Genomic DNA, 26,754 nt, shown 5'->3' on the forward strand with positions numbered 1-26,754 from the left:
TGGAACCAGGATAAATCTGCAAAATCATTGCTAAAAAGTTGTAGTGCTGTTACCAAACTACAACTTAGCATAACCACAGGCATAAAGTACATGTATAGAAAACACAGAATTATTTATCATATGAAGCATACCTGAGCTGTCTGTTTTAATGTAGAGCTCAGCAGCGTTTATAACAGCCAGGTGGCTGGATTCATATTTCTTAAAGAACTGCTGCCCCTCCAGAAAAGCCTAGAGAAGCAGAGAATGAACAAAAGTAAATATCAGATCATTTAACTGCTGAGTCAAAGATTAAAGAAATAAGCATCTTTAACAAGTCCCAGGATCTACTAATTGTGATAATGGGCTTCTCTATGTTTGAAATACAAAATATTTTTTTATAGAATCCTTCTGGCCTGTAAACTTACACATTGCTTTGTAGCAAATGCTCCAATGATTCCAATCTGTCGTATTAAATGATCCAGGATTTTAGCTTGGACTTAGTTAGTGTCAAAAATGCCTGCATAGAGTATTTTGACTCCAAGAATTCCAGTTTGCTCAAGTGAACGTGGGAGGAGGTAGATATGTAATTTAATCTGAAAGCAGTTAAATAAAAACAGGTTTATAATATAATATAGTATAATATAATCTATCTCTTTATATATTTTTGAGGTTATGTGTTATGATGTCTTACAATTGTTCCATGGGAATGGGGACATTATTAACACATCTGTCTCTCTTTATTAACTGCATGGTCTGCTCCTGCCTTTCAAGAAGCCTTAAGATCTCCTACACAACAAAACAGATAAATGCAAAACTCAGGATTCATGTTCAAGTAAGAATGTGAAGGTTTTGGTAGTTCTGGTAATACTCATTAATGGATTCTCATTCATTCATTCTCCATTACACTTTACACATTAATCCAAACAAATGCAGACTTCTATCGGGTGCCGTTTGTAAAGCTGCTCATGATGAAAATAACAGCAACATTTTGTCACATTTAGCTTCAAACAATGTTTAAAAAACTGGTATGAATTTTTGACGGTCACTTTTTAGCACATTTACAACAATATTTATCAACTTAGAGATATTTTAAATAGTTAAATATAAATATTAAATGTTACACCTAAATGTTAAATGTTAAATCTAAATGTTAAATCTAAATGCTAAATCTAAATATAAAATCTAAATGTTAAATTTAAATCTAAATGTTAAATATAAATTTAAATCTAAATGTTAAATCTAAATTTAAATCTAAATGTTAAATCTAAATGTTAAATATAAATCTAAATGTTAAATCTAAATGTTAAATATAAATCTAAATGTTAAATCTAAATGTTGAATCTAAATCTAAATGTTGAATCTAAATGTTGAATCTAAATGTTAAATCTAAATGTTGAATCTAAATGTTGAATCTGAATCTAAATGTTGAATCTAAATGTTGAATCTAAATGTTAAATCTAAATGTTAAATCTAAATGTTAAATCTAAATGTTAAATCTAAATGTTGAATCTAAATGTTGAATCTAAATGTTGAATCTAAATGTTAAATCTAAATGTTAAATCTAAATGTTGAATCTGAATCTAAATGTTGAATCTAAATGTTGAATCTAAATGTTAAATCTAAATGTTAAATCTAAATGTTAAAATCTAAATGTTAAATCTAAATGTTGAATCTAAATGTTAAATCTAAATGTTAAATCTAAATGTTAAATCTAAATGTTGAATCTAAATGTTGAATCTAAATGTTGAATCTAAATGTTAAATCTAAATGTTGAATCTAAATGTTGAATCTGAATCTAAATGTTGAATCTAAATGTTGAATCTAAATGTTGAATCTAAATGTTGAATCTAAATGTTAAATCTAAATGTTAAATCTAAATGTTAAAATCTAAATGTTAAATCTAAATGTTGAATCTAAATGTTAAATCTAAATGTTAAATCTAAATGTTAAATCTAAATGTTGAATCTAAATGTTGAATCTAAATGTTGAATCTAAATGTTAAATCTAAATGTTGAATCTAAATGTTGAATCTGAATCTAAATGTTGAATCTAAATGTTGAATCTAAATGTTGAATCTAAATGTTGAATCTAAATGTTAAATCTAAATGTTAAATCTAAATGTTAAAATCTAAATGTTAAATCTAAATGTTGAATCTAAATGTTAAATCTAAATGTTAAATCTAAATGTTAAATCTAAATGTTGAATCTAAATGTTGAATCTAAATGTTAAATCTAAATGTTAAATCTAAATGTTAAAATCTAAATGTTAAATCTAAATGTTAAATCTAAATCTAAATGTTCAATCTAAAAGTTAAATCTAAATGTAAAATCTAAATCTAAATGTTGAATCTAAATGTTGAATCTAAATGTTTCGGTTGAAACTAAATATTAAGCTAATATGCAAATTCAAAATGCCGAAAGTGCCAAAATAAAAGCTTGATGAGGTCAGTGTGTGTTTATAGCATTGTGTTAAATAAGGAACGAATAAAAATCATCTCATCCGAGGAAATTGACTGATAAATACTACCTAAAGTAATAAATACGTTTGGAGAAACTGTATTTGAAGAGTACACTAGTGTATGTAGATATTAATGTTAGGAAACAATGTGAGAGATGTGTACGTTTAGTTTTATTATCTGATCCACACTCCGGAACAGAAGAGGGCGGTATTGCACCAATAAGCTGGATGCCAACCGCCGTTAAACTGGGAAGAAGACGAATATGACAGCTTGCTGTGTGTTAGAATGGTGAGAATATATTTTTTTCACGTTAGTGTTAATAGTATATACAAACTTAAAATTAATGATCAGTTTCTGAAGATCCCCCAAACATTTCTAATTTTGTGGAAGAATTTTATAAAAAACTATACTCTGAACACAACAGTAGTCAGAGCTCATATTTCCTCTCTTGTATAAAAAGTGTGGCTCAAGGTATTGATGAAACTCAAAAGGATATTTGCGATCAAGACATATCCCTTGAAGAACTTAAAAAGAACTTTAGTAAGTTAAAAGATAAGAAATCCCCGGGGAATGATGGCCTTACAGGTGAATTTTACAAGGTATTTCAAGGTTATATTTCTGAATTCTTATTATTAGTTTTTAAGGAGGCTTTGGAAACCTGTAGGCTTCCCCAAACAATGTGTCAAGGTTTAATTACATTGTTACCTAAAACCAATAAGGATTGTTTGCTTCTTGACAATTGAAGGCCCATAACCCTAATTAATAATGATGCAAAATTATTGGCTCATATTTTTGCGCAAAGAATAAAGTTGTGTTTAGATACAATTATAGATGATAGCCAGTCTGGCTTTATGCAAGGACGGCATATTAGCAATAATATTCGATTAATCTTAGATTTAATTAATTATAAGGATTACATAACTGATAATAGTTACATTCTATTTATAGATATATACAAAGCCTTTGATACTGTGAAACATGATTTTTTATTTGATGTACTAGATTTTTTTGGTTTTGGTCAATATTTTAAAAGGGCAATACAAACTTTATATAGTGACTGCAATAGCTCAGTTAAACTTCCTTGGGGAACTACTCGTAGATTTAGTATCTCCCGCGGCATAAAACAAGGAGATCCAGCGGCTCCATTCCTATTTCTTCTGGTCATGCAAACAATGGCTTTATATATACATAATGATTCTTTTCAAGGCATCAAAATTATGGAAAAAGAAATTAAATGCTGTCAGCTTGCTGATGATACAGCTATTTTTTTTTTCAAAAGATATATCACAGGTAAAAAAGGTTATATATTGTCTCAATATCTTTTCCAAAGCTTCAGGTTTATCTTTAAATGTAAAAAAATGTACTCTTTTTCCACTTAAAGAGAATGATACTCATTTAACCGAATTTGAAGGTATTCCAATTAGGGAGCAAGTTACATATCTTGGTATCAATATATGTAAAAATCAATCGGACAGAGTGCAATCCAATTTCCAACCCCTTATGGGAAAAATTAAAAAGAAATTTGATATGTGGCTCATGAGGGATTTATCACTCAAAGGTAGAGTTCTTTTGTCCAAAACTGAGGGGTTGTCTCGTTTAGTCTATCCTGCAAAAGTATTAGATGTACCAAAATCTTAAAAAAAAAAAAAATTGATTCCACTTTATTTAACTTCATATGGAAAAACAAGTCACACTATTTAAATAAAAATATTTTATGTAATTCTTATAATCAAGGAGGTTTGAATGTGCTTGATTTTGGTACTTCTAATACAATTTTCAAGTTGAATTGGATAAAAAATTATATTAAGAATACAGACAAACTATGGTACATAATTCCTAATCTTATTTTTGAAAAAGTTGGTGGTATAGAGTTCCTTTTAAAATGTGACTTTGAGGTTAACAAGCTCCCAATACAGCTATCCAATTTTCATAGACAGCCTCTTTTATGTTGGCTTCTTATATACAAACACAACTTTTCCCCCTCACAAACAGTTAATTTGGAATAATAAAACAGTTAAATATAAGAATAAATCAATCTTCTATGACAATTGGGTTAAAAATGATATTCTAATGGTCTCACAACTGATAAATAAAGAGGGCTACTTATTTACATATACTGAATTTTTAAAGACATTTGGGATTCCAATATCTCCACCAGAATATAGCATTGTTTTTGATGCAATACCAGCAGGTTTTTTAAGACTTTTGCGAGGAAGTAGTGAACCTTTTAGGCAATCAATGTTTTAAAAAACAGGTTTTGTTAAATGGTGTTGATATTAAAGATAGGAAATGTAATAATACATTTTTCAGATGCCTAATTCATTGCCCTGCAACACCTCGAAATAAATACTTTTGGAATGACTATTTTGAAAATATTAATTGGAGATTGATTTGGACTTATAATAACAAATATTGTATCAATAATAAAGTTTATGAAATATACTTTAAAATTATACATAAAATATATCCAACAAACCAGTTCCTAAAAAGATATAAAAATGACCTTCCTGAATCTTGTGCATTTTGCAAAAAGGATACTGAAACTATTTTGCATCTTTTCTTTGAATGTATCTACAACCCGAATTCCGGAAAAGTTGGGACGTTTTTTAAATTTTAATAAAATGAAAACTAAAGGAATTTCAAATCACATGAGCCAATATTTTATTCACAATAGAACATAGATAACGTAGGAAATGTTTAAACTGAGAAATTTTACACTTTTATCCACTTAATTAGCTCATTTAAAATTCAATGCCTGCTACAGGTCTCAAAAAAGTTGGCACGGGGGCAACAAATGGCTAAAAAAGCAAGCAGTTTAGAAAAGATTCAGCTGGGAGAACATCTAGTGATTAATTAAGTTAATTGATATCAGGTCTGTAACATGATTAGCTATAAAAGCTTTGTCTTAGAGAAGCAGAGTCTCTCAGAAGTAAAGATGGGCAGAGGCTCTCCAATCTGTGAAAGACTGCGTAAAAAAATTGTGGAAAACTTTAAAAACAATGTTCCTCAACGTCAAATTGCAAAGGCTTTGCAAATCTCATCATCTACAGTGCATAACATCATCAAAAGATTCAGAGAAACTGGAGAAATCTCTGTGCGTAAGGGACAAGGCCGGAGACCTTTATTGGATGCCCGTGGTCTTCAGGCTCTCAGACGACACTGCATCACTCATCGGCATGATTGTGTCAATGACATTACTAAATGGGCCCAGGAATACTTTCAGAAACCACTGTCGGTAAACACAATCCGCCGTGCCATCAGCAGATGCCAACTAAAGCTCTATCATGCAAAAAGGAAGCCATATGTGAACATGGTCCAGAAGCGTCGTCGTGTCCTGTGGGCCAAGGCTCATTTAAAATGGACTATTTCAAAGTGGAATAGTGTTTTATGGTCAGACGAGTCCAAATTTGACATTCTTGTTGGAAATCACGGACACCGTGTCCTCCGGGCTAAAGAGGAGGGAGACCTTCCAGCATGTTATCAGCGTTCAGTTCAAAAGCCAGCATCTCTGATGGTATGGGGGTGCATAAGTGCATACGGTATGGGCAGCTTGCATGTTTTGGAAGGCTCTGTGAATGCTGAAAGGTATATAAAGGTTTTAGAGCAACATATGCTTCCCTCCAAACAACGTCTATTTCAGGGAAGGCCTTGTTTATTTCAGCAGGACAATGCAAAACCACATACTGCAGCTATAACAACAGCATGGCTTTGTCGTAGAAGAGTCCGGGTGCTAACCTGGCCTGCCTGCAGTCCAGATCTTTCACCTATAGAGAACATTTGGCGCATCATTAAACGAAAAATACGTCAAAGACGACCACGAACTCTTCAGCAGCTGGAAATCTATATAAGGCAAGAATGGGACCAAATTCCAACAGCAAAACTCCAGCAACTCATAGCCTCAATGCCCAGACGTCTTCAAACTGTTTTGAAAAGAAAAGGAGATGCTACACCATGGTAAACATGCCCCGTCCCAACTATTTTGAGACCTGTAGCAGAAATCAAAATTGAAATGAGCTCATTTTGTGCATAAAATTGTAAACTTTCTCAGTTTAAACATTTGCTATGTTATCTATGTTCTATTGTGAATAAAATATTGGCTCATGTGATTTGAAAGTCTTTCAGTTTTAATTTTATTCAAATTTAAAAAACGTCCCAACTTTTCCGGAATTCGGGTTGTATGTTAAATTCTTTTGGATTGATGTGGAATTTTTATTTAATAGGTTAAGTGGATTTAAAATTCACATAGAGAAAAGAGATGTTATTTTGTATTATGACAAAAAGGATATAGAAAAGAGTTACATTTTTATGTTAAATCTTATTATATTACTTGGTAAGTTCTATATACACAAATGTAAATGGTCTGAAAGGATACCCAACATCTTCCATTTTAAGGCTGACATGAAGATTTACTTTGAAACATTGCAAGGACTTTCCAACGAAAAAGCAACCAGAACTATGGACATCTACAAAGATTTAAACTCCTCCTCTGTATTTTGATAATACAAGTAGGCTATACCTCTTTCTGTTTCTATTTTGTTTTATTTTTTTTCCTGTCTTTTAAGTAATACATAACGAGTATTATATGTGAGTGTGAAATATTTGTTTATATTGTATTATTACATGTACAATGTTGGAAATAATATTAAATATATATATATATATATACATATATATATATATATATATATATATATATATATTTTTTTTTTTTTTTTTTCACGAAATAATTATTTAAATTTAAGAGTACACGTTATTTTCATACAGTGGTATTGATTTTGGAGTTAATAATCTATTAAATCTAAGGTGTAAATTCAGCAACATATAAGCAAAAGGTGTAAAGAGGCTATCCTCCGGTTTCACAGGCAAGACTAATTGAGCCATGGCCTGATCCAGGCTTAATCTAAACCCTGTTTGTTACTTACATAATATAGCATATTTGTGATTGTGCTGTAAAAACACGTTTTATAATGAATAACTAACAGGGGAGCTCCATTAAGTACACGACTCAAAAGTGGATTTACATAAACCATATATACATCTTGAAGACTATTACTAAATGTCTATCATCTGACAGGATAGTCTTTGATAAGTATTGCAGGTGAGCACATTTAACAGACATGAAACAGGCATCTGAGTTCACTCATTGTTGTCAACACTGCTTTAGATGAGTGTAAGTCATGTAATCAAACAAATCTACATACAGTAACTAAACACAGGTTATCTATTTTATTTGTCCATTTGCAATATTGATAATTTTAGGAACATTTGTGTTGGATAAAAAGCGAGTTACATCATTTACTAACTCAACATGCAGATGCAGTATATCACAGATAAATCACAGAGGAGACTGACTCTCGTCTGGATGTTACAGGGACAGATGAGACAGACGTGTGTTTATCTGCTGTAGAGTGACTGATGAAGGAATGCTGCCATCAAAGGATTTGTGTAAGTACACTACAAAAATAAATGAAACATTTTAATTAGTGTAATTTCAAAGAGTTATAACAGCACTTTTCTTATTGTTGATTTCTGTGCATTTGCTGCAGATCTTTTGTGGTGGAGCAGGACCTGCAAGGAAAGGGGAAAAAAGGAAATACCTGAAACAAAAGAATAAAGTAATGACTTTTTGTATTGTGTGTGTGTGTGTGTATTTGTGTAGGTTATGAAAATGTCTGCAGACTGGTGTGTGCACTGAGGATGGAGAAGTCCACTGCAGCATCCGGAAATGGTCCAGAGATATAGATGAGACGCTCCATCACTCCAGCTCTCACTGTCTCATCAGGACCAGATGCTGCTGTGGTCTATTCCTCATCGGTGGCCCCAGAGCAGCGAGAGCATCTAGAGAAAGACCAAAAGACACTGAGGATTTGATTTTGTTAAAGTTTGTTCTGCTGGTTTCTGTTTATACAATGAAGGCTGACTTTCAGAAGCTTCAAAAGCATTTATCTGAAGTGATTGACAGTGCTCTTATTACAGGGGCCTACAATCCTCTGATCCACCTGGAGAAAAGAGCCGTGCTGACAGACTTACTGGTGGTTTTGAACCAGTTCAGTGGTTTAGCCCACTACAAAAGTAATAAATTAATGCATGTACTTGTAAACTATGTGTAAATGTTTTAAAAGTAGTGGTGCTCGTGGAGAGCAGGCACACGATTGTTTGGAGCAGACACAGCAGTCAGATTGTCCTGCACATGTTCTTCTGCTCTCGCTTCAAGGTTGTGTGGTTCAGAGAGCCGACATCATGGTCTTCCTCATCCTGTTGCTCAACGACATCCCCGTTGAGAAGAGTGAGACTGTGAAGCACAGCGCAGCAGCAGAATTGGCACAGCTGTGTTGAGATGATAGTAAGATGTGGGGTTCACCATCTGTAAATACATGATTGTTAGAACAGTTTTGAATGAAGCTTTGTATCATGTGTTGTTGATTTGTACATGTATGCATTTATTGTGATGCTAACATTTATAAATTCTTTTAATCATTTAGACATGTTTCTTGTTGTCAGTAAATAAAATATAAATATTTTATCTATTCGTGTATTAATTGCTTGACTGAAAACTGATGCATTCACATCAACTGCATTAGTGTATATTCATGTATAGCTATGTCATGACAGAAAATACATTTGGCTTCTTTTACTAAAATGTAATTTTAAGGAAAAAAAATTATATAATTATTGGTTGGCATTTATCATTATTATTGCATGTAAGTGTTGGGGTGGGCAAAGGATGCAGTTCATTATGGGGTAATCTTCATTTTTGAGTAGTAATACTTACATTTTTAGAGTATAAAATCATCAGTCTTCTCCAAAGGTGAGATCTTCGAGCAGCTGTTCGACGTGTGCAGACATTGTAGAGTCGCTGAGAGAAACTGTACTGGACTGTGGAGTTAGTGATGCTGTGAGGTGGTAGTGCACCTGTACCTCTTTTTATTATTATTTCCAAACTTATAACATAAAAGATCAGGGTAAGACGGTTGTATTTAACAATAACAATCATAACGCCATAAAACAGTAAATAAAAATTTAACGTGTTCATCATATGAGATCCTATACAAGAAAAAAAAATCACATAAAATAATTGAAAAAATATTATAGAGATAACGATTTGGGGTTTTCTAATTCTATTAAAAAAATAACATTAGTGGAGTTAAAAATATAAAAACTACAGGAGCATTGAGCAGCAAAGAGCGCCCTCTCGTGGCTGTAGACGGTCATGTTTTCTCTTGGTTCATGTCAAATTAATTTTGATAAATAAGTTGCAGGACCAGCCAAACTATGAAAAAAGTGCGATTTATAGTCAGGAAAAAACGGTAGTCATTATCACGATAATCCATGTCCAAGAGTCAATTTCCTCGGATGAGATGATTTTTATTCGTTCCTTATTTAACACAATGCTATAAACACACACTGACCTCATCGAGCTTTTATTTTGGCACTTCCGGCATTTTGAATTTGCATATTAGCTAAATATTTAGTTTCAACCAAAACATTTAGATTCAACATTTAGATTTAGATTTAACATTTAGATTGAACATTTAGATTTATATTTAGATTTAACATTTAGATTGAACATTTAGATTTAACATTTAGATGTAGATTTAATATTTAGATTTAACATTTAGATTTATATTTAGATTTAAGATTTAGATTTAACATTTATATTTAGATTTAAGATTTATATTTAACATTTATATTTAGATTCATATTTAACATTTATATTTAACATTTATATTTAACATTTATATTTAACATTTAGATTTTATATTTAGATTTAGATTTAACATTTAGATTTAGATTTAACATTTAGATTTAGATTTAGCATTTAGATTTAACATTTAACATTTAGGTTTAACATTTAATATTTATATTTAACTATTTAAAATATCTCTAAGTTGACAAATATTGTTGTAAATGTGCTAAAAATTGACCGTCAAAAAATTCATACCGTTTTTTTTTTACATTGTTTGAAGTTAAATGTGACAAAATGATGCTGTTATTTTCAGCATGAGCAGCTTTACAAATGGCGCCCGATAGACTTCCTCATCCTATTTTACCTGGTCATGTAGTCGCTTTTTGTGAATTGCTTTGGCGTGCTCATCATGAGCTTGCTGAGGGACCAGCTCCTCTCGAAGGATCTTCTCTGCCTAATGTAACCACACTCCGACTTCACCCAGAGGATGAGGTAAACCACTATCCAGCTGTAGATGCCAATCAAAAAGCTGCAGCAAGAAAAATACAAATAATAAATTGTATTAAAAAAAAACGGTGAATATCCTCAAAGGTAAAACTTATTCATTGATTCATAAATAAAGTGAATGGACTAGGATTAGGGCCAGTCTATGTACAATAATTAGCTTCATATATAATAAAAATCTATGGTGTATCTGACCCTTGCAGACAGTCTCTCCCAGGCCTGTTTGACCAGAGCCTGATCTGCATTCAGCTTGCCATACTTCTGACTGGACTGAATGCATGTTTCCACTTGTCTTTTCTGCACCTCAAACTGAACACGATAATGCTTGAATGTCTGAGAGAAAGAGAGAGAGATTGAGTGAAAGAAAGAGAACTACAGGGAATTGAATTACTGAATATCTGAATTGTCAGGGTTTGGCAAGGGAGGACCCAGATGCAGAATTAACAGGGGAAACAGTTTATTAACAAGTGTGAAACACAGATGATGCACTAAGACAGTCCACAATAGGGCAGGGCTCATGACAGGAGAACAGGCGGATCAGAAGGAGATGGCTCCAGACTCTGTGGCAAAAGGAGACCTTGTAGCAACTCAAGTAGGAAGGGCCTGACCCGGTTGAAGGAACCCCTTGTAGCGCCCCAATGTCCAGGGGCGGACTGGGACCAAAAAGTGGCCCTTTTGAAAAAGAAAAAAAAAAGATAACCTGCGTGCTGCAGCTGTTCATTTAGCGACTCCTAGTGAGCGATACATGTTCATCACGAGACAAACATTCTCCTAGAACTCACACTTTGCATTCAGTTAACAGATGCATGAATATGCAGTAATATAAGTTCATGATCCGATTCGTGAACAGATTATTCTCTTGAGTAAATCTTTTAAAATAATCATTTATTTTGTTTAACGAAAACATTGTGGAAACCAGTGGTTCACAAACTGGATAGATCTGAGGTGCAGGGCTCGCAAAATCGCTAGCCCGACGTCCAGGGGCTATTGTGTTTTGCAGTCGGGCTCCAAAATGTATCACTGCCATGGCTGGACTGGCCATTGGGCATACCGGGCATTTGCCCGGTGGGCCGACGTGCTTTTTGGGCCGATATCTCATACTCATACCTTTTTTTTTTTTTTTTTTTTTAAACGGCCCATAAAATTTGTACATCGGCGGCCCATTCGTTTTGTTTTGTTTTGCTTAATTGGCGGCGCTGGGTTTGTGCCGGTGTAATGCATTGGTCAAAGTCAGTGTTGGTTTTTTTTTCTGACAGACCAGCCCATGAAACACGTAGATCAGCGGCCCATTGGCTCTTTTCTTGATTGACACTGGGCTGGCCCAATCACAACTTTAAACGAGTGAGCGAGCGGCAGCAGTGTCAGTGTGTATCTGTAAAAAAAGATGGAGAAGAAACGCAAGGAATGTGCAGATAAATAGCGTGAAAAAATAGAACCAGGCCCTTAAAGCAGACACTGTAAACTGTGTCAAAATATATGTTTTCTGACCTTCATCAGCTCCTGTGGCAGATGATGATAGTGAGGACGGAGGATCAGGAGAGAGATGAGAAAGTGTAGAGCCTGCAGTAAGCATAACTACTTTCAAAACACTTAGGCCATGTCATGAGTGTAGATTATTTCCACATCTGCATAGTTGACGATTACCGCAATTCACTAGAAATTTAATAAGAGGCGTTTGTAAACCATGTTTTCCGCCAAAATAAAAGCTTGATGCAGTTTGCGTCAAAATAAAAGATCATGTGCTTATCTCTTTCAAGTATAGAAATTGGTACAACTAATTAAGAAAGTTTCCTTTATTTTTTTGTGCATTTGTTTTACAAAATATGGCTATTACTGTCATTGGATTAATATTATAACTATTATTATGTATAGGTGTAATGTAAATAGACACTGTAACTAAAAGAGGTTTGAATTTTTCTTTGTTTAATTTGCACACTGAATATGGGTTGGAGCTTTTAATTTTGAAATCTCAAAGTGCATCAGATTAATGAATTTAACATTAAAATGCACAAAATTTTCTCACGGGGGGGCATGCCCCCGAACCCCCCTAGAAGGACCGAGGACACACCACCATAGTTTTAATACAAATCCTGTAAGAAACACTGGTATTGTTATGCCAGAACCGCTTATAGCTTGTTTTAGGATTCACCGCTGTGGAGTATAGTTCAACTGTATTAATAAATATACAATTTTGACTTATTTCATCTGTTAACTCTCACTCGTTCCTATACTCACTCATTACATGGCATTAGTGGTTTTAATGAATAGGAGTTGGTATGCATATAATTAAGGGCGTGCAAAGATGGGTGGTGTTTATGATCATATAGTGTGCCGTTCTGGGCAAAAATGCCCGGGCCGATTTTTTGTCCCAGTCCAGCCCTGATCACTGCTCTTCCCGACGGGCTATCGTGAATAGCGATTTAAAATTCGCGTTGTTCACTCACTTGGAGGGGTGAAATGTATCGTAGTTGATCGTTTTCACTTGTTTCCAAATCTTGCTGATTCAACTTTTTTAAACAATTTGCGCGCGTTCGAAGCTTGCGCGCACTCGTTCAAAGCACGCGCTGTGAGCAGCATTTCAGACAATGTGCGTACAAAGAATTAATTCATCTTTTGGGTATCGTAACTTCTGAATGAACAAATACACACACAATTATTTCAAAATAATTGTCTCTGCAAGTATTCTCGTAAACACAGTTGGTTATGTTTTAAGTGAACGTATACAGTGGCCTGCTGCTCAGAGAAATTCGCTGTACCAGATGAATCTGTCTCTCTCTAAATTAGACGAAAACGCGCTTGTTGGCTGCGCGATCGACTCACTCATCCATTTGCGTAGAAAAGAGATGTAATATTATGATTTCCGTCAATTAAAAAAAAAAAAAAAAAAATTATATATATATATATATATATATATGTGTGTACCGGGTGGGCCGGCCCACATTGGCTAGCGGCCCACCGGGAAAAGTCCCGGTGCTCCAGATGGCCAGTGTTGTGTTTGCGAAGGACTCAATAATTACACCGTGTAGCTTTGTTTATGTTGCCGTTTATCAACTGACGTGAAACTTACATTCTACGACCTTTGCCGTAAATCAATGCCATAACCTTTAAAGGCACAGTAACCTGTCACTCGCAGTGCATAACCAAACATAGTCCAACGGGACCCAATGCTGAACATTTTCAGACATAACATTTTCCCCCCACCCCCCTGGAAACTGTAACATAACTTTTAACCCACATTCCCCAGTGTCACTCACTATCACCCTGTCACATAGTCCCCATGCCAGACAGGCGGGACCCTCATTCTCTGAGGGCGTGCTGGCCGTGAAAAGGCGTCAGGCAATGCTGGTGGATTACCCCCCAACCGGTTAGCTCTTGGCCTAGGCTGCCAACCCAGAGCCGCTGCTGTGGACAGAGGTGATGCAGGTGCTGAGGGAGCTGCGACTCTGTGCAGGCGGTTCGAGTGCCAACGAGTCCCATTCTCCAGTCTATAAGTGGCCGGCCCCAACTTCTTAGTCACCCTCAGGGGTTCTGACCAGTATGACTGTAGCTTATTTTGGCGGTGGAGGTGTTTGATCCTGACCCAAACCCCTGGAGAAAGTGAGGGGATCTGCACTCTGTGCGTGGCATCAAACCTCTCTTTCATCCGAGCCTGTGAACCTTTTACCTGAGCTTTGGCTTCCTGGAGCCCTGGGCTCCCACGAGCAGGAGCTGGCTCAGCTCTCAAGCAGTCCAGTGGTTGCTTTAGTTCACGCCCAATCATGAGCAATGCAGGTGACACTCCCGTGGTGGAATGCTTGGATGCCCGGATGGTCAGGAGAGTTTGGTTGAGTGCATCGCTGAAGGTTTTCCCTTCCTCCAGACAGGCTCTGATTCCATTTTTGAGAGTTTTGTTCAGTCTTTCCACCCCCCCATTACTCTCCGGGTGATACACTGCCGTCCTGATGTGCTTGATGGACCGTACCGTGAGGAACTCCATAAACTCTCCAGACACAAATTGGGGCCCGTTATCCGTTGTGATGACCCTGGGGAGGCCCCAGCGCCCAAACAGTTTGTCCAGGCGGTCGATGATGGAGTGAGCAGTGATGGAGCTCAGCTGAAAAACCTCTGGCCACTTCGAATGAAGGTCGTGCACAACCAGCAGGTAGCGAGCGTGAGCCGGTGCCCCGTGGAGTTCTCCACAGAGGTCGATCTGAATATGTTCCCAGGGTGAGGACGGCCAAGAGGTCGGGGTGAGAAGGGCTGTGGCAGGCTGACCAGTTTTCCCACTCAGGAGGCAGCAAGCGCAGTTACGTACCAGCTCCTCAATATCCGAGTCTATGTGGGGCCACCACACTGTGTCACGGCAGCGCTGCTTCACCTTAACCACCCCCAGGTGCCCCTCATGCGCCATGTGTAGCACTCTGGGCCTGAGAATTTCAGGAACGACCGCACCGTGGCCACGGGCCAGGCACACCGCTCCCCAGCAGGAGAGCTCGTTGCGGAAGCGGTAATAGGGGAGCAGTCTGTCATCTACTTTGGCAGGCCAGCCGTCCTGGACGTAGGTACGGAGAGTTGTGAGGGCCTCTTCAGCAGCTGAGGCCTGCTGCAGCTCCGCCAGAGTGACTACTGAACTGAGAGGCCCATGCAGGATGTGGACCCAGTCTTCATCGCTCTCTGTGTCTGATGTCACCCCGCCTGCATCTTTCGTCACCGACACAGCTCTAGACAGGAGGTCGGCCACCGTGTTGGCCCGCCCAGGCATAAACTCCAGACTGAAGTTATACTGGTTCAGCCTGTCAGCCCACCTTAGCAGTCTCATGGGCCTGTGCCCCGAGCCTTGAGTCGCCAGCAGTGCCGTCAGCGCTTGGTGGTCTGTGCGGATGGTAAAAGGCCTCCCATATAGGTAAACATGCCAGCGTTCGCATGCCCACAGGCAGGCCAGGGCCTCCCTCTCCCCCACCGAATACTTCTGCTCAGCTGTAGTAAGTGCCCGTGAGGCGAAAGCCACCGGGCGTTCCACCCCCTCTTGAGTCTGGGAGAGCACAGCGCCTAGCGCCACCCCGGAGGCGTCGCAGGTGACCATGGTGGGCGCGGTCAAGTTGAAATGGGTCAGTGTGGGTGGGGACGTGAGCTGCCGTTTGATGATGCGCACAGCTTCGTGGCAGGCCGGGGTCCAGTCCCAGGTAACATCCTTCCTGAGCAGCCGGCGCAGGGGGGCCGTTGAGTCAGAGTAGTGTGGCATGAATCTGAGGTAGTAGGCGGCCATCCCCAGGAAGGAAGACAGCTGGGATGGCGACTGCGGGTCTGGTAGGGACAGAATGGCCTCAGTGTGTGACATTATCGGGGCGATGCCCTCTTTTGAGAGCCTGAAACCCAGGAACTCGACCTCCTCAACACCGAACATGCATTTCTCAGAGTTCAGTGTGACCCCATGCTGTTCGAAACGCTGAAAGACCTGCTCCAGGCGATCATCATGCAGTGTGGTCGAGGGCGCATGCACCACCACGTCATCTAGGTAGATGGAGACACCCTGGATACCAGCCAATATGAGTGACATTATCTTCTGAAAACAGCTCGGGGCTGATGACAGTCCAAATGCCATGCGTTTAAATCTGAAAACCCCCACGTGCGTGACAAACGCTGTAAGGTCCATGCTGGCCGGTGCTAGAGGAACCTGCAGGTAGCCGTTACGTAAGTCCATCTTACTGAAAACAATGGAGCCGTGGAAATGGCTAGTGAGCTCCTCCGCCGTTGGTAGGGGGTACTTATCAGGAATGATGGCTTTGTTAACGTCTGTGAGGTCGACACAGAGTCGCAGTCCGCCCCCTTTTCTCTTGGCTATCACCAGGTTAGACACCCACGGCGAGGCATCGACGGGCTCTATAACGTCCGCCTCCACCAGGCGATGCAGCTCGGCCTCCACCGCGTCACGGAGAGCCAGGGGGATGCGCCGTAGGGGCTGGATAACAGGGCGGACTGCCAGGTCAACAGTGGGCTGGTGTACAAATCCAGTCATGTGGCCCAGGCCGTTGAATAGTTGTGGGTAGCGGTCAGACCAGGAGGTGGCAACCTGCAGGACATGCAGGCCCCTAGCATCACTCACAGTAAAACCCAGGGCAAGGAACAAGTCTAGGCCCATAATGTTAGCTCCCTTCCGGGTAATACAGAACTTGGTGGCAGGCACACATTGTTGATCATATCTGACGGGAAGGCAGGCCACACCCAGAGTAGAGATGGGAAAATGGCCGTAGCCTAACAGGGGTTTAGCCGCTGCTTCCAGAGGCACGTGACTGAAGAAGCGGTCATATGTACATTTGTTCAGGATTGACACTTTAGCGCCTGTGTCCACGAGGAGTGGAATGAGAGCTGTGCCCACATGGCAAGTGCAGAGCTTGAACGAAGGCTGTGAGGTCTGTACAGTGTTTATGGGAACAGCAGCAGTATCATGGCAAGCTGGAGAGGAGCGACAGCAGCGTGCAAAATGGTTCAGCTTGTTGCAGTTACGACAACGTTTTCCCTGGGCAGGGCATGACTGATCTCTGGTTGCATGTTTAGGGGAACCACAGTTGCTACAGCTTTTGTGCCCACTCTCCCTGGGCCCCCTGTCCACTCTCTGTACGTCCAAACTGTCACTCACCCTGTCAGCCGCTGCTGCCGTCCCTGTATGCTGAACTGATGGTGGTGATGACGTCACAGGCTCGTGCGCAGCGCGGCCGAACTTGCGCGCCTCCATTAGAGCCGTTTCCAACTGCTTCCCAATTACTAAAGCGTCCGCTAGTGTCGTGGAGTCTGGCTCTAGTAAAAGTCTCTCCCTCAGTTGGTTACATGACGTTTTCTCTATTAACTGGTCAACTATAAGTCCATCCTCCAAAGCCCCAAACTCACAAAGTCTAGCCAGCTCACGTAATGCTGATACATAGTGGGCAACGGTCTCACCCGGCGTTTGTGTCCTCTGACGAAACTCAAAACGGTGCATCTGCCGGCTTCTTCCAGAGCTGAAGTGAGCCTTCAAGGCGGCCGTGGCTGTGACGTACTTATCATCCGATAAGGTAAGCGTGGCGAAGATTCGCTGTCCTTCCTGCCCGAGGCAATGGCGCAGAAGCGCGCACTTCCTCGCCTCCGCTAGATCCGAGTGTCCTAAAGCCAGCAAATAATCCTCAAACGACGCCAGCCAGCGATCCCAGGGAACAGCTGGATCACCGGGAACAGGTAGGAAAGGTGGCGGAGGTGGTAGGACAAGTTCAGACATCCTCGTTCGCCAATTGTTGTGTTTGCGAAGGACTCAATAATTACACCGTGTAGCTTTGTTTATGTTGCCGTTTATCAACTGACGTGAAACTTACATTCTACGACCTTTGCCGTAAATCAATGCCATAACCTTTAAAGGCACAGTAACCTGTCACTCGCAGTGCATAACCAAACATAGTCCAACGGGACCCAATGCTGAACATTTTCAGACATAACAGCCAGTCCGCCCCTGCCAATGTCTGTCAGGTCAGAAGAACCAGCGACCAGGGAGGATTCAGGAAGCAGGGCAGGAACCAACACAGACACAAAGACAAAACAGGGGAGACAAGAATTTGACAGATAAAAGTAAACTTGCAAACCAATGCCTAGGGAGAAAAGAAAACTAAAAAGGAAAAACAAAATACTAGAAATAACTGGAATTAACTGAAAACAAAAAGGATAACAATTGGGAAAAGCTAGGAATAATTAACTAGAACTACAAACCAAAATAAAGAAAACAGCAACCTTGCTGAAAACTAGAAAGAAAAAGAAAAAAAAGGTGGGAAAAACCCCAAAAGGTTAAAGAACAAAAACACTAAACTACAAAGACTAGAACTAGACTACACATGGGAACAAATGAAAACTAAAAAATAAGAGGGAACCAAATAAGATGCAAAATACGGATTAAAGAGTTCTAACAAGACTAAATATCCAAGCTAGAGACTGTACACAAGGCACACACAAAAACGAACCAGCCAGGACCAGAGGGAAATGAGCACAATATAAAGGGAGCAGATCACACAAGGATCAGGTGAACAATTAGACAAACAAAGGACTAAACAAGGAGGCGTGGTGATTAGAAACAAGGAGGCAGGACAAGGGGAGCACACGGCCAACATAAACAAAGACACAACCATGTGCTCAGGCACAAAATGAACAGAGACACATTAAACAAAGATAGGACAGACAAGACTGTCAGGGCAGGATCCTGACAAAAATGAGAAAGACAGCAAGATAACACAGCCTGTCCAAAAAATTACAAAGCAAGAGAAAGAGAAAAAGAGAGACATGCCAAAAGCTGAAAATATTTTAAACAGCCAAATTGCACATGCATGTATTCATGCAATAATGGATTGCAATTTTCCACTTTCTCTCTACCAGTGCATATTATTCTGAATATGAAACATGTCCGTGGGTGCTACAGAAAGCAACAGACACCGCTCACTAGTGTGTAGTGCCCATGATTATGAAAGCAATGACAGCTCTCAGCTGTAATGTATATTAGCATCATCTGCATGCGTATGTGGGAGTGCGCTGAGTTTTAGGCAACCAGTGTTTTGTCTGGGACATGTTTCACATTTTTCCATTTTTATTACACATTGTCATATGAATTATGATGAGTATACACACAGTGGTGTCCAAAATCTGAGACCACAGTGAAAATTTCAAATCTCAAATCATGACCGACAACATATAGTACTGGTTAAAAGTTTGGGGTCAACAAAATGTTTTCATCTTTTTCAAACAAGTAAAACAGCAATATTGTAAAATTATATCACAATTTAACAATTGTTTTCTATCTGAAAAAATAATAATTATTATTCCTGTGACTGCAAAGCTGAATTCAAACAGCCGTTACTCTAGTCTTGAGTGTCACATGATCCTTTAAAAATCATTCTAATATGCTGATTTTATTTCTCTAGCTTTTTAGCTAATAAGGTACAGCATAGCTTGATATAGATGGTTATTCAAAAGCACTTCAGTTCAAAATAAGTTCAGACATAACCAAAAAATTATTAGCGTCTAGTGAGGGATTTATTTGTAAATACAGTACTGGCTCTAAACTATTTGCTGATTGAATGAGTCTGATTCGTTTCACAAGAGTCATTTCTTCTTTGCAAGAAAAAGTAATTTGTAAAAAAATCTGAATTTCATGTTAGTCAACTTCCAGCTATGTATAACATGATTTATAATGAAAACAGTTGTATTAAATGACATTAAAAATTAAAAATAGAAGCATTTTTACTAACAGTCTAGATTTTTTAACCCTACTGTATATCAGTATTTCTGCTTTCTTGGATATTGGTATTAACAGTGGCCATTTGACCACTCAATAAGTTTTACTCAGGCATCCAATTGATATCATATGTTATCTACATAACACTTCCAGCCCTACAGGCTCTGACTGAGACCCTGAGCTCACCTGGTACTGCGTAACAGGACTTCCTCCGTTCCTCTGGGCTTGAGCACAATCTCTTTCCAACTGATCTGCCCACGCTTTCAGCTCCCTCAGTGTCTTACGCTGCTCCCTCTGTGAGAAAAAAATTAGCACTGACTTAGTTAAGATTGTAGAAACAAGAAAAAAAGCAAACATTTGCACATATTTAAGGCCCTTGGGGAGCTCTACACTCATCATTTCCTTACCAAAAGTAATTTAATGCACTTTAAACCCCCAACTCAATACAAGTTTGCAGTTCGAACATGCATCACTAATGCCACATTTATAAATCCACCGCAGACTTTGTGTCCCTGCTGTTTGCAGAGTTCTTCTCCTCCATTGTGTGGATCTGCTCCAAACCTCTCCACGGGGGAGCAAGAAATCAACTCTGCGGGGAGATACTAATCATTTTACACACATTTACCCTCCCTATTGTGAATTAGGAGAAAGAACAAGAAAGTGAGACTGTTCAGCTAATTCTAATGAAATTAAGCCAGCAGTCAAAGCAGGCATAATGTGGTTTTTACACGCAAACATACCTCTAACATTTCCTCAATGGCTCGAGGAGCAAGATAAAACTTGAGACAGAAAAGGGATGCATGTAAACAACAAGACACTAGTAGGCAAAACAGAGGGAGGAGTATAAAGAGAGAAATACGGTGTAAGAAAATGGTCAGTAGAGAGAAGTGAATCAACAAATAAGAATGTAAGATTGTTGATAGTGGTCATTTAAAAAAGAGTCTAGGTATCAAACTATGAGACATACAGTGAATGGAGAGATGGTTAAAGTTTGGTTGTAGGATGAGAAATATTTATAGTACCTCCTCTTGATCTCCAATCTCTGTCTCTTGGCTGTCTGGGTGATGCTTCAGAAACTGTGCCACATATGTCATGATGGACTTCTAATCTGGCTTATCCACATCCACATCTAAATCACATTAAGGAAGATTAAAATTTTATGTTTTGCAATGAACACCCTTTGTTTCAGATGAGGCCCGTAATAACTAACCCTATTCAAAAGCTTCCTTTCTTCTCAAAAAAATGGTTTGTCATCCTCTTTTGTCTACATTTTTACCCACTCATTGTGGTTCATTGTTCTGTTGCGAATTTGATTTGATTGATTTTTTTCAATCACCGTGTCACGGTCATTTCCTTTTAGCTTTGCCTCTAGTCTCCTGTTTTGTGCATTCATGCAGTATCATTTTGTTTTAACACACCATGAAATGACCTACTCAAATTTCAATGACTGTATGCACAATATGTTTTTTGGTGTATTTTGAAAATTGCACCAGGTGGTAATCGCAACTTTTGATGATGCTATACCAAGAAACAGTACAGAATTTTAAACATTTATTTGCTTTAAATGTTTGGTCTCAAACTCCACTACACTGGGACACTGGGAAGTTTATAGTCTGAAAAGGCTTCACTGATGGTAACCTTTACAAAAGAACCATGACTGACAATGTTCCTTACCACTGACTTACCATTCACTATCTGTTCTGTCAGCTTTACCGTGGATAATAGGTCACTTATCATTTAAATGTCAAAATTAATTTGTCAGACTCCTGTGGGAAGCATGAGGAAGCTCAGATGTCATCTAGGAGGTCGAAGACTTAACCCCTCCATTAAAAATTAATTTCCTCTGTGAGAGGCATACTGCTTATTAGAATTAAAGCATTTGGCAATTAGAGCCTCGTGCAACACAATTTGAAAATACACAGCATAGAAAAAAAACGGTGTCTGTCTGTTACTACGAACTTACATCAAAAACAGACTATGCATTAAAATCTCTATTCATGAATTGGACCAACACCCGAAACACTGTATTTTCTCTTTTAAGTAAAAAAAAAAAGTAATTCTGTTTTTCTTTATGATTGGTATCACCTTCAGGGTCAAGCAATCATGGGATACCCAGTTCTCTCTCAGCCAATGAGAAGGCATCTTCTAGGTTATCCCTGTTGGGTCTCCTCCAAACATGTTCCATATTAACAAGATGGGGTCGCAAGGCAAAGATGACAGCGTCAAAAGCCACCCCTGTGTGCCAGCTGGAGCCAAAGTCCTTCACATCCAGACCCAATCTCCTGTAAACACATGTGTAAGTATGTACATTATGTGAAAACCCCAGGAAGAATGCAGTCATATGCTTTAGTTAGGGAAACGGGGTTACAAGGACAAAGAACAATATATTGATTCAAGACCTTACACAGGCATGTATTAACAATACAGTTCTTACATTGTTGCTGTGGTCTGGACCCATTTGAGCAGGGCTCTCTTGGCCCCGCCCATGAAAAGAAAGGTGGGGCTTGTGTTTGACAGGTGGGCTGCTGGTCTCAGTGCTGTTGGAGCTTTCCACTGATGAATTGCTGCTACACTGTGGTTGTAGGGCTGGTAGATGACTGGTGAGCTCCTCTATCTGAACAACAAGTGAAGAAAATTTTACTATTTGTAACTACTCTATGATTTAGTGAAATTATAGCAACATAAAGCCATTATTGTGGAAAAATGAAATATTTATGGAATTTAAAATATTTCCTCTCTAGTATTTTTACCTGGAAATATAAAATGATGGTCCATATTAACCCCAGCACAATCGAGAGTCTGCCGTCTACCACATCTGTCGTGTTGATGTTTACTAGTTTAATCTGTTAAGCAAAAATAAATGAACAAAAATGAAAAACTGTTATCATTTATTTATTTACATTCAAATGAAAACTGTAAAGCTCATTCAAATATTAATACATGCTAAAATAGTATTTATATTATACTAATAATATAACACTGATCACGATCCACTTTCATTAAAAAGAGCAGCTTTTTTTGTATTCCTTGAATGAAAGCAAGTCATACAGGATTTTTATTTTTGGGATGCTTATATAGCTATGACTTTTATCAAGTCGATTCTTAATTCACAGTTACATTTGGAGAGATCCTGTTTCAGAAAGTGATAATGTCAATCATAGACATTATAGACTAAAGAAAGGTCACACTAACCGGAGATCCTCTGTAGGCCGACTAAAAAGGTGACAAAGCAAAGGGGTGAAAGACAGAGAAAGAAGAATACTGTTACCAAAAGTGTTTCCCATCATCTGAAGGACAGGTGATAAGAAACCTCAGCTCTGAGATAAGCTAGAACCCTTCAGTGACAGTGCACACATGCACCCATTGTTATAAACACACATAGATCAAGTTGAAAGAATGAAAAATTCATGCAAAAGTACACAAACACAGTCATAACATCCACTTACTTGAAACAAAAAATGTACATTAACTATTAACGATTAAAATATTGTGTCCCACATTGCATGTAAAAGTACAGCACAGCATAATATAAAAGAGTTCTGTACTCTGGTTTCTCCTACTGTGCTCCACAGGAAATAGAGAGAGATGAGAGAGGGATGACAGAGACCGATAAGATGGTGAAAGACTGTAGCTTACGAAATGAATCTACAGCTTCTTGAGCGATCAGATACACAGAAAGACCACCTCAGGAGTGGGAGGCTTAGCTCAGCTTCATTCGCTGACAGACTGTGTAATAAGTCTGAAGTACAGCTATAAGGTAAATATCTATGTGCTTCTCCCCAGAGAGATGATGTGAAAAAATACCCTGGCATTTCTATAAAATAATAGACGATGACAGTAAAGCTCTTTTTTTAATCTATTTTTAAACAGAGCTACATTAAAATGAACTTACATTGAACTCAACTCTCTGGAACACTTGGCATTACAGCAGTAAGTTTTTTTCTATAATTTTTCTATAATGACCATTAAACCGTTTATACTGCCTTTCAAAGGTTTAGGGTTGGTAAGAATTTGTATGTTTTTGAAAGGAAGGAATTGATTAAAAAAAACAAATACAGTAATATTGTGTCATATAATTTATTTTCAAATATAATAATCAACACTTAACTTAAAAATTGTAAATTGCACATAATGTAGTATTTCTAAATTATACAATTTCTATTTGTTGTTGAAATATTTGTTTTACATAGTGGTGGTCACATTTTACATTATTTTTTTCGTATTATAATTATGACAAAAAAATTTTATTCATGTCATATTAACTCTCTTTATTCCTTTATTATCTGTTTTATTATATCACTGTCTTTCTGTGGCACTGCGGAAGCTTCTGTCAGAAAAACAAATTCCTCTTATGTGTAAACATACCTGGCAATAAAGCTCATTTTGATTCTGGATCCTCCTCAGCTTGCGGCCCTGTTCGCATGGCTGTCAGATGGGAGAAGATAGCACAAGCAGACAAAAGGAAAACAGTGATAAACAGAGGAACATGTAAATACCCAGCAAGAAATGGAAAGAAAGAGATGGGGGGAAAAATCGAAAGAAACAGCAAGAAAGCAGACAAGCAGGCTAGTTATACATATTACAGAGAGACAGAGAATACAAAGATGACACCAAATAGATTGCAAGAGTGAAAAGTTAAAAAAAAAAAAAATCAAAGGGCCATGTGTCACTTGGTATATTGATTGTTACAGTACTGCAAAGACCTAAGGCACCACTAGCCTTATGGGATTGTTCACTGAGAGTGAGCGTATTCATCTGTGTATTACAGAAATTGAAGTCTAACTGGGATCAATGATGCTTGATACAGTAAATGTTATCTGTACAGCTGTTAAGTAACTTAAAATAACAAAGGAAAAATCAAATACCAAAAGAACCAAAAGTACAGAGATCAGAGACCACTTAAGGAGGATTGCACTGAGGAGGGAAAACAATCCATTTTACTTCAAACTATTTAGACATCTATGAAAGACAGATAGGAAGACAGATAAAAGGACAAAACAATAGAAAGAATGAAAGATAGAATGAAACAATTGAATGAGAGATATAGATAGAATTACAGACAGAATGGGAGATTGAACGAAAGAATGATAGAATGAAAGATCAATAGAATGATAGAAGATAGAACAAGACAGAACAATAAACAGAAAGATTATTAGAATATCAGAGATAGATAGAACGATAGAATGACTGAAAGAAAAGACAGAACAACCGAATGAAAGATAGAACAATAGATAGAACGAAAGAATGTTACATAAAGCAATGCTAGATAGAAAAACAGATACAGTAGATACAATGATAGACAGAGCTACAGAATTATAGACAGATAGATGGAATGATAGATAGATGTTGAAACGTGAGTTTGAATGAGCTTTTTTGATTAAACCCAGTGAATGTGTTGTCAGGCAGTGACACTCATGAGATTAAGAAGCATCTAAAAAGCCTGAGTAAAAGTGCTGATTCTAAAGATGACAGACTGTCTGACCCCATGAAGCCCCCCTCCACCAATCCATCTACACGGTCTCTCTTTACACGGACAACACATCCAGGATTTCTCTTGAGACAGCATGCACATGACTGGGAGTTATATTTCAAAATAAAAGCAAAATAGAGAGAGAGAGAGAGTAGTTTAAGAGTGAAAGCGAACATGAATGTCAAGAGAAACAACAGTGGGATGGCCTTAATTACAGGCAGAAAGGGGAAGTGAGTGAAATTTTTAAAAGATTAGTTCTTGAAGCATTTTTGAGACAGCAGAGGGAGGAATTGCTAAGATATTCTAATTACCTCTAAATAATTCAAAAGCTAATTGGATAAAATCACCTTATAGGATATTACATTAAAAAGAGGCACTTTGAGTAATTATGCAACTAATGAAAAATAAGAGGGAAAAAACACAAAGGCACAACCAGCAGGTTTTAACAAACTAATTGTCTTTGTCTGGTTATTAATGATGGAAATAGATTGTCATGGCAGGCGCTGCTGATTTATTCAGTGGACTAACTGTGTTTAGCTACGGTAGCTGCATGTTCTGTGAAAACCCAATCAAAGTTCATGTGAACATACAAATGCCCGAGGGCCACTCGAACTGTTTTCAATATCAGTCAGAGATGAGAGAGACACTGGGGCAGAGACGAGTTCAATTAAGGTTGAGAGTAGGTCATGGCTTACTGTTCAACTGCAGTTTGTCCACTAAATTGTTTTTATATACAATAACATCAAAAAATATATTTGGAATTAAAAATACAATTAATAATTGTGTTTCTTTTTCACCCAAACCTTCAGTGGACCCTCTAGCACATCTCTGCATTCCCAAAAGCATAATTTAGGCAATATTATTTTTTTAATGACATTAAAAATAACGTCATTTTTATGAAAGTACAGAGCTCTTCTAGAGCAACTGAGGAGAAGATTTCTGAACCACACAGATTCCTTAACTCAGTGACCTTTCTAGAAAGCAGTGGGTGCAGTTTATAAACCTGTGGGTACTAATGACAAAATTGAGGTTACTGCTTACAAATCTGTGAGCACTGATTGTTAAAATGAGGGTACAGTTTGTGAACCTGTGGGCACTGATTACTGAATTTCATAATTCAGAGAGAAACCTGATGGGGCGTTGATATATGTCTAGTGACAAAGCAGGTGCAGGCAGCAGGGTGCCTGTGTGTGGCTGCTGTGTGCTGATCACCAATGGTATCTGTCAAATACATGAGAAATGAGCTCATCCACAATATTGGGCATGCCATAATTAAGCCCCAACCCACTCTGAGAGGATTTGTCAAAATTGAAATTGAGGGTGGCCTCTTACTTTCTTTCAATCACCCCCCCCCCCACACACACACACAAACACACATACGCACATGCACCTCTCTTTCTCTGTCTCTAGTGGCTAATCAAGTTGAAGCTCT

At 38.2% G+C, this 26,754-nt stretch overlaps 1 pseudogene; it reads right to left on the reverse strand.

Moving 5' to 3' along the window:
- Window positions 1-25,424, reverse strand: LOC132091721 (nesprin-1-like; annotated as a pseudogene).
- Between the last annotated feature and the right edge of the window lie 1,330 nt (window positions 25,425-26,754).

Source organism: Carassius carassius, chromosome 18 (genome assembly GCF_963082965.1).
Source record: "Carassius carassius chromosome 18, fCarCar2.1, whole genome shotgun sequence".
NCBI classification, from domain to species: Eukaryota; Metazoa; Chordata; class Actinopteri; order Cypriniformes; family Cyprinidae; genus Carassius; species Carassius carassius.